The sequence below is a fragment of the Coenobita brevimanus genome, chromosome 13 (assembly GCF_032717465.1).
Source record: "Coenobita brevimanus isolate Jiangsu-jjx chromosome 13, ASM3271746v2, whole genome shotgun sequence".
Lineage (NCBI taxonomy): Eukaryota > Metazoa > Arthropoda > Malacostraca > Decapoda > Coenobitidae > Coenobita > Coenobita brevimanus.
In genome coordinates, this window is record NC_136966.1 from 24,407,534 (window position 1) to 24,417,301 (window position 9,768).

Consider the following 9,768-nt stretch of genomic DNA (forward strand, 5'->3'; position numbering starts at 1 on the left):
CGCTTAGCACCCTCCCAGTGCAATGCCTCGCCAAGCAACTCCGGGATCCAATGGGATATAGAGCACATTGGAAGTTGCTGAATGGCGTGAAAAGTATGTATGATTGCATTAAGACCGTAGTGCGTATGGATGGTGAACTGAGTGAATTATTGTCTGAATGCTGAATTGAAACGGAGATGTGTCATGTTTTCGTGGTTGTCAATCTGTATATGGATGGAGTTATAAAAGACATACAAGGTAGGGCAGTGGATGTTGGAACTTCCCTGTTGAGAGAGGGCAGCGTTTAGAAACTTCCTGTTCTGTTGTTTGCAGATGATACTGTATTGTTACCAGAAGAAGAAGGGGAACTGCAAGGCTTGATGAATGACTTTGGGAGAGTGTGTAATACACGGAATCTAGAGCAAAGTTATGGTCTCCGAGAGAAATAAGTCACTGAATGCACAGTGAGGTTGGATGGTGAGGAAATGGATATTGTGAGTGCATTTAAGTAAGTGGGTAGTGTCATGAGTAAGAATGGAAGTTTAGAGAATGAAGTGATGGAAGTGTATTACAGGGAACAAAGGTTGCTGGATCTTTGAAAGCAGTGATAAGAAACAGGGAAGTGAACATGGAAGTACAAAATATTGTGATAGCAACTCTCACGTGTGGAAGCGAAGCTTGAACCTTGCTGGAAGGACACAAGTGTGAGAGCAATGGAAATTGGTTATTTGAGCGGAGCATGAGAAGTTACATGGACAGACAGACTGACAAATAACGATATGAAGAAGTGTTGTAGTGTGCATGTGGATGTGATAGAAAGCATTAGGAGAAATACTCTGAGGTGGTTTGGTCATGTGGCCAAACAACCTCAGTGTCGACAGTGAGAGACTAACGAGGTGAGTGTATGTGAGTGAGATGGAAAGGGGGGAAAGGGAGGAGGAGACCGAGGATGAAATGGAGGGATGGCGTATAGAGGTATATGAAAGAGTGGTGTGTGAGCTAGGGGGAGGGCAGCTAATCGCAAGGGACAGAGAGACATGGAGGCGATTTGTCTGTGGCCACTCCTTCTGGGATTAAGGCATCTGGCTTTAGACAGACTGATAGACCTTTTGTCTCGAAGCAGTGTCAGAACATAATTAGCCAAGCTAATGAACCGTTTTTGAGTGGTCTGGCGTCTCACTTTATCAGCATGGAATCGCATAAGCATAAAGGAATTACTGACCAGGACTGTGAATGATGTTCCCCGGTAGAGAACGCACAGCGGCAGCCAGAAAATGCCAGCATATTTAGTATTCATTGGCGGTGGGTGGGTGATGGTCGGCGGGGGAGCTCGGTCACTGGCAAACCCCTCCACACATCTCCCCTTCCCCTGCCCACCCTCATGCACAGTCGTTCTCCCTCCCTTAGAATCCGCAGCCCCTCACACCTCCCCCACACTCGTCTTTATTGCCCTATCCCCAAATAACGCTACTGGCCATAATCATAACGTTTTGAGCCTCTGTATAATTTTTCTTGTTCGTATTATTTTTTTTTTTTCACTCTTAAAGCTAAAAATTATGCTTGGTAGTAAATAATTTCTTTGCAGACTTGTTTACTGAAGAATTCGTTGACATTTTTTTTTTTCTTGTTTTTTAATACAGATCATGAACGGAGAGTTTTATTACCCATTTTAATGTCCTGAGTTACACTTGTGGCCATATTGTTACACTTTTTTTTTTTCTTAGTTTTGTACGAAGTGTAACGATAAAGGGTTACTGTCAACGGTGACATGAGGAAGGGCGGATTCGACCGGCAGGGTTAGGTGGAGGTGGGCCATGGTATACAGTACAAGACTGAAGGCAGGCTTGTTGTGGCCACTGGGATACAGACTTCCTCCTTATCATCGACTGTGACACTTTTAATTGCCCAGGAAAGCTTAGGTTACGTAATTTTCGGTTAGGTTTGGTTAGGTTACTTAAGCTGCGGTTGCGTTCTTCTGCTGTGGTTAGTTTAGATTAGTTTGTTAGGGCTAAATTAGATTACTCTGCTAGGGTTAGTCATTCACATTATGTTAAGAGTAGGCTGTGTTGGGGGAAAATAATCATGAAGGGTTAGTCCAATCATCAGGGAAGGAAAGGCTTCGTGCATGGTGCCAAAATGTCACGTGCATCCAGGATGAACTTTGGTATTAAGCGTGTAGTGATAGAAGACTTGCAGCTCGTGTGCTGTAATGGTCATGAGACTAATCTGGATGAACTCTGGGATTAGGCGTCTCTTATCTCTCACATGTTAACTATAGCATTCTGCTTCAGCTCAAGACAGGCGCTTTCATTCAAATCGGAGCCATCATTGGAGTCTATGAGAGATTATACAGAGACTCCCATATAAATAGGTATTTGTGTGTTACCTCGGTTTTGAAGCTACCTCAGATGAACTTGAAATTGGCGACCGTAAGTATAAAGTCTAAAATCGCGAGAAAGGTAGGCAAGTCCATAAATTCTGAATGATATTTATGAAATGTTTATATATTTTTTTTATATGATTCGCCCACACCCTACTTTACACAGTGAGGTCAACATGAGGTCAACACAACAGAAAGTGGCCAGACAGTTTCTCACCTTGGCATGTGCTCCAGAAATTGTAAATAACTGGAGACGTCTCTTTCACTTCTCAATTACACATTTAAGCATAACTGTCAAGTAATATGTATATTTTTTGTCTGATGTGATTTTGTGGTTTTAATGCTGCTGACTGACCTTCTGCTCACAGGGAACGATTATGATGGCACTGTTAAGAGAACCGATACTAAGTAAATGCTGAACTTATCTTCTGCCAGGACTCTAAAATATCTTAATACATAATAACTAGCAACATACATACATACGTTCAGGCAGGTGCGATGTAACCAAGATCAACTACAAGTTCGCACCATACAGAAAGAAACTACAAGTAAATGCTGTAGAAGAAACCACAAGCATCTCAACAAGTCTACAATTCTACGATCAAGCAACCACAAGCGAGTATACAGTAATAAGAACGAGAAATGAGTGAGGAAAAACAAGCAAACGAAAAGCGAGAGGAGACTAACTACCCACAACCACAACAACCACCACCTGACCCCACCCCTCTCTGCAACCAACCCTCCACTTTCACCAACATCACGACACTGACGCAGGAGTGAAGAGGTCAAGACGACGTCAGTAAATACCAGAGCCTTCACTCACCACTCACCATCACTCATCGTTACTCAACATAGCTCATCGTTACCCAGTTACTCACGACGGCCACCAGTGTGGGAAGTCGACGCGCTGTGCCAGCGTTTTGCTGAGGACACCACGACCCTGAAGTGACCCAGAGTGACATCATTCTCTCATTTTCATGAGTGAATATACTTTTTACTTATTTTTTCCCAGAGCTTAAACATCATAACAAACATCACTTCATCTATATAATAAGTTAGGTACACACATCTTCTTCACTTATTTGTATTACGTCCATCATTCATTACCATTACAGCCAGTGGTAATTTATATACATATCTATCTATCTATCTATCTATCTATCTATCTATCTATCTATATATATATATATATATATATATATATATTGTCTCTTTCATTTTGTTTTTTTTCTACTATCCAGGGAAGTTGTTTAATTTAGAAGAGACTGTTTAAACTGGGGGGGTTAGATTTAGGCTTCTTTATTCCATCAGTTATGAGAAGTCTTAACTGATTGATTAAAGTTGTCCACATAAAGGCTGTCATTGTGTGGAAGTTCTTAAGTACAGTAAACCAATTTTTATATTTTAGGTTGATATTTTATAAAGATTACTGTCCAACCCACAAAACTTTATGAATTTGTGTGTTGTCTCTATTTGTTTTATTTATTTATTTTTTTGTTCAGTGATATGATACTGAGTAGAGGGTATTGAAAGCTTGAATAGTGACACTGTATGGCTAATTTCATTAGACACTGTTGATATTGCTTTATTTAATGGCCTCTCAGAACCTAGTGCCTACTGTATATACCCTTACCACAATTAGATTATGCTTTCTGATCCCCTAATTGGTTTGGTCAAAAGAAAAATCACATCAGTGTGATTTAACTCTTAGCCTGGTATTTGAAAAGCCATTAGGGTGAATTTTCACTCTTCAATGCATCAGCATTAATAATGTAGAAGTTCTTGTATAGCTTTAGAGTTTATGTAGTAGTCTGTTGTATGTCTTGGAATTATTGGGTATTTTAAGGAGTTTCATGTGTGAATGATAATGCCCTTTTATGTTTGTTTCCTTGTTTCTGAATACTGTCCCACCGTACGATGATGATAATATACAGTAGAAGTCCACATTTTTTTAGTACCGGTAACTTAAAGCGGTGTACCCATACCACGTTGAGTACACCGCTTCCCGTTCGATCAGCGAAGTTAAGCAACGTTGGGTCTGGTTAGTACTTGGATGGGTGACCGCCTGGGAACACCAGATGCTGTTGGCATAACGTTCTCCCTACGTGTCAAGTGGGGTTGGTGGAGGATTAGTGCCCCTCCCTGTAAAAAACAATTAACTCTAAGCCGTTGACCACCCCGTTTGGGATAAATGGCTTTTGGCAATGAATGAAAAATGAATATCATTCATTTATTAATATTCATTTTAGTTATCTATACAGTTAACACATATATAAGATACGTGTTTCATGGCAAAATTTCCTAGCACAATGAGTTTTTATTATAGTGCTTAGTGATATGACAGGAATATTTTCATCACCACCGAATTTATTGCCGAATGAGCATCTGCAGTACCTAATGCCGATTCCCAATTAGTAGAAGAAAAAGAAAACTTAACAAACACACATTTCTCCACGAACTAAAGATAAGGACACAAATATTTCACTTATCTATGATGATGATGATACTTGAATACCATTCTCAAACAGACAGTAACGATTTTAGCCGTCTTACACACCTATGAAAATATTTTCACGCTGGTTCACAGGTCAGGAAATAACTACCCAACTATCCCTTACTATAACGACAAGGGACTCCAAGTGAATTTAACGAAATAAACAAATATTATGGCTAACGTAGGTAATTCCACATCCCCTCCCCATATCTATGTTCATCATGAGGACAATAATCTCCCAAAATTCTCAGGCACAGAAAAGGATCGCATTGACGTCGTGTCTCTCATCAGCCAGTGCGAGCAACTGTTTGTTAAAAGACATATAACAGATGAAAATGAGAAAATAGCCATTTTTTCCTCATGGATTAACCAGGAAAGATGTCCAGTCAGTGACCTCCTCAGATCTGATAAACTCTTACGAGCTCAGACATATGAGGAGTATAAAATGGAATTCCTGAAGAAATTTTCTGGAGGCATAAATTTCCTGCCAGGTATAATTCCAGAATTACAAAAGACTGTGGATCTCATGAGAGAAAATACAAGTCATGTATTAACTGAAATAACAGCAGATATATCAACAATTAAGAGACCACTTTTAGCTACCTTAGAGAACTCAAACTGGGTAACAGATGATGGGAAGATGTCACTATTGCCTGTCGTAGACATCCTTGGTTAGGTAGCTGCCCTGTGTAAATTACCTAATAAGGTCCTTAAGATTGCTAAAACAATTCCATACACCCCAGGAATATCTTTGTTAGATTTTATGAACGAGGTAGAGATGAACTGTAGCAAAACAGGGGTGAGTGAATAACAACCCAGTACAACCAGAATGAGGGTTGTAGGCGCAGTGGCGGCCACAAACCTTGTACCATAGAACAAAATCGATCGCTGCCCGAAAACAGACTAACCAAGCAAACCCAGGCGTCGAGACAACGGTCCCAAACACCAGGCTACAGACTGTCTCAAAAGTTTGCACGTGGTCCAAGTAGAAATTGCGCCCAGGGAAACCCTAAAAATAGAAAGTCATCTCGAGGGTCACATTCGAGAGAAAGGTTCACGCTATGCTATTATTGTGCAAATCCTGGTCACACAAAAAGTGAATATTATATAAAGAATAAAGAGGACAAACAAAAAGGGTAAAGGATATGACCCATATTGTAGACATCATAGGTCGCCGGGCCACTGGACATCAGAATGTTTAACAATAGAAAAATTGGTTTATATGTTTAAATCGGAGAAATCACAAGCCACAACAAAAACCGACCAACAATAAATAAAACTAAACCTAAAGTGAACATAGGTTTGATTGGAAATGAGTGTATCTTAGTACCCGCTTCATGTGAAGATCAAATTATTTCATTATTCTTAGATACAGGCTCCCCAGTGAATTTAATAACACAAGAGGAATTACAGAGAATTTTTGGAAATAAGAAATAAGTAACTTTCTTAGAGGAATCTGATTTAGACTTCTATGCAGTGGATGGCATACACGTCACCGTAAAGGGCATGATACAGTCAGATATCAGTTTTACAAAGCCCACAAGACCAATATCTGCTTTTTCTATATAGTAGAAAATTTAGCAATAAGAGCCAACATATTAGTAGGTTTGAATGCTATGAGAACAGATAGTATCATTCTACTCCCACATATGAATGGAATACATTACAACAATGAATTCATAGAGGAATTATCATCAGAACTGTCATCCACGAACAGTAGAAAATCGAGAAGAGTTGGAAATATCAAACGACTAAACAGAACCACTCAATCGAACGAGGGTACACACGCACTCACAGCACCCCTCCCAACCCTCCCATCCTCTCTGCCTATTGACAGACCTGACAGCCAAGCAGTATTGTTTCCTGCCCATCTTACCAATGATGTTATTCCACCTAACTCATATATGAAAGTCATCATAAGGAGTAAATTGAAGAATAGTACGGTCCTTGTCTTAGAGGAATTATGTACTGTAGACTGAAAGGACTGTCTGTGGAAAACGCATTATGTCAAGTGAACAACGATGGGGATGCTCATGTGTTCCTCATTAATCAGATGAATGGGGAAATAGAGATAAAAAGGGGGACTTGTCTTTGTAGTTTAGAAACATGTCCTGCCCCTGTAAGAGAAACCGTAGCAGGAACGACTAGTAAGATAAAATCTACGGACAGAGAATGCTTAAAGGAGAATTTGATTCACTCAGGCCAATTTAACGAAGAAAATGATCTCTTAGATTTATTAGGGAAACAACGACAAACAGTAACATTACGTGGAGAACAATTAGGGTGTTCTAGCCTGATTACACACAAGATTAACATACACCAGGACACACAACCAATATATGTACCGGCCTATAGAGTTGTGCATTCACAACGCACCCTGGCAAATCAGTATGTTGAGGAAATGCTAAAACTAGGTATTATTGAACCATCTGTCTCCCCGTGGAAAGCCCCATTATTTTTCGTGCCCAAACGAAACGGAGAAATGCGTGCGGTAGTAGATTACCGTAAAATAAATCAGCACACAATCCCTGACCGGTTTCCTATGCCATTGTTAAGTGACGTATTACATAATATTGGACCAGAAAATAATGTATTTTCCACAATCGATTTGCTCAGTGGCTATTACCAAATTAGCTTTGAGCAAGAATCACGCAACTACACTGCTTTCTACACGAATACAGGTCACTACCAATACAAACGAATGCCAAGGGGGTTGAGGACAGCACCAGGCACGTTCCAACGATTAATGAATTACGTATTGTCTGGAATGCTGGGAAAAGGAATATTTGTCTGTCTTGACGAAATTATTATAGCTACTCAAACTATAGATGAACAGCTACAGATATTAGACCTGCTCCTACAAAAGCTTGCTGATGCTGGTTAAAAAATTAAGCTGTCTGAATGCAAATTTTGCTTTAAGGAAATAGAATTCTTAGGCCATCGACTAGATGCAGAAGGAATCCACAAGTCTGAGGACAAAATACAGGCAGTAAGGGATTTCCCAGAACCAACAAATATAGACGAAGTAAGACAATTTTTGGGCCTAGCGGGATATTACTCCCCCCTTTTATTAACCAGTTCTCTCATGTAGTACAACTGCTATTCATTCTACTAAAAAGGATGCTGTATTCCAGTGGGAAGAGGAACAAAAACTAGCATTTAAGGAATTAAAAGATAAACTTACGTGTGCACCTTGCTTGGCCTACCCTGATTTCACAAAACCATTCAAAATTTGCACAGATGCATCCATTAAAGGACTAGGAACCGTACTGATGCAAGAAGATAATCATGGAAAAAATCAACCAATTGCATTCGCTAGCAGACAAATAAAAGGTGCAGAGAAAAATTATTGCACCACAGACCTAGAAGCACTTGCAGTGGTCTTTGCATTACAAAAGTTTCAAGATTTGGTATATGGTTACGAAATTCACTTATTCACCGACCATACACAGCTCGTGGGTATGTTTCAAGAAAAACTCCTCTCTGGGAGGAGAGCAAGATGAAAATGTACAGTTGAAAATTACAATGTACATATTCACTACATACAAGGCAAAATAAATTTAGTAACTGGTGCGCTATCTACAAACCCGACGACAAATCATGTCGTGGCATAAGATCTCAAGGAAAACATCCCAAACCATGATGAAATCTCGAAAGCACAGACATGATCCAACATGATCTAAATTATATACAAATTGGAAAGTGGCGATGACATACAATTACCAAAGCTGCATATACTTCTCGAACAATTCACAATAGGCAATAATGTCTTATATAGGATCAACCCAGGACAATCAAACCATAGAAAAATTAATACACAATTAGTAGTACCTAATGAAATGATACCTCATTTATTAAGGATAATACATGATAGTCCACATGCAGGACATCCTGGCAAAGATAGGACGGTTAGACAAGCCAGGCTGTTATAATACTGGCCATCATTGCGGAAAGATATATACTATTATATAGACAGATGCGAGTCATGTGCGAGACACAAAGGCTACACGTTAACAGCTGCACCTATAGGACAATATCCCATACCTAATCGACCGTGGGACGTCGTCACGGTTGACTTAATTAACCCTTATCATAAAATAATAATCAATATCTATTCGTGGCAACTGACCACTTCCCAAGATATGTGATTTTAGCCCCAGCTAAGGATAAGACAGCCGAAACAGTGGCAAGGGCAATCGTTGATAATATGTCGATTCACAACCCCAAAGGTATTAATAAGTTATAATGTGGGTGAGTTTAATTCCGAAATCTTGCAAGAAATATGTAAACAATACAATATAACAAAGGTAAATGTCTTAGCCTATCACCCAGCATCCAATGGGTTGATAGAGACAAAAAAGTGTTGGGTGTGCTACGTCACATTCTTAATGACAATTATGCAAGCTGGGATGATTGGATTCCCAGAGTGGAAGCTTCAATTAATGGAGCAATTAATAAATCTATAGGAGACTCACCACATTTCATTATATACGGGACAGACAAACAACTACCTTACCAAATTCTTGAAGGTGAAAATTTACCAATATATAATTATGACGATTACCCTAAAATCCAATTACATGAATTCCAGGATATACACAAAAGGGTGAAGAAACAATTATCGATGTCCAAGGAAGAAATAACGGAGTCCTTCAATAAAAAGGTAAAAAAATCACCTATCGACTTAGGAGACATTGTCCATGGTATCATTCACACTATAGACAAAAAACTATCACCAAACTTTGAAGGCCCACACAGAGTGATCAAGAAGACTGCAAACAAAGTGGTAATTATGTCACTGTCGAGTGGCGAAGAAAAACAAATTCATGTTGATCATTTAAAAAAGGTCCCAAGGAAATTAACCGACAAACATGCAACCCAGGACACAACCGCAGCACTGAACAATATCGGTGAC

At 39.5% G+C, this 9,768-nt stretch overlaps 1 pseudogene; it reads left to right on the forward strand.

Moving 5' to 3' along the window:
* The first annotated feature begins 4,332 nt into the window (after nucleotides 1-4,332).
* LOC145416792 (5S ribosomal RNA) lies at nucleotides 4,333-4,449 on the forward strand (annotated as a pseudogene).
* Nucleotides 4,450-9,768: the final 5,319 nt, after the last annotated feature.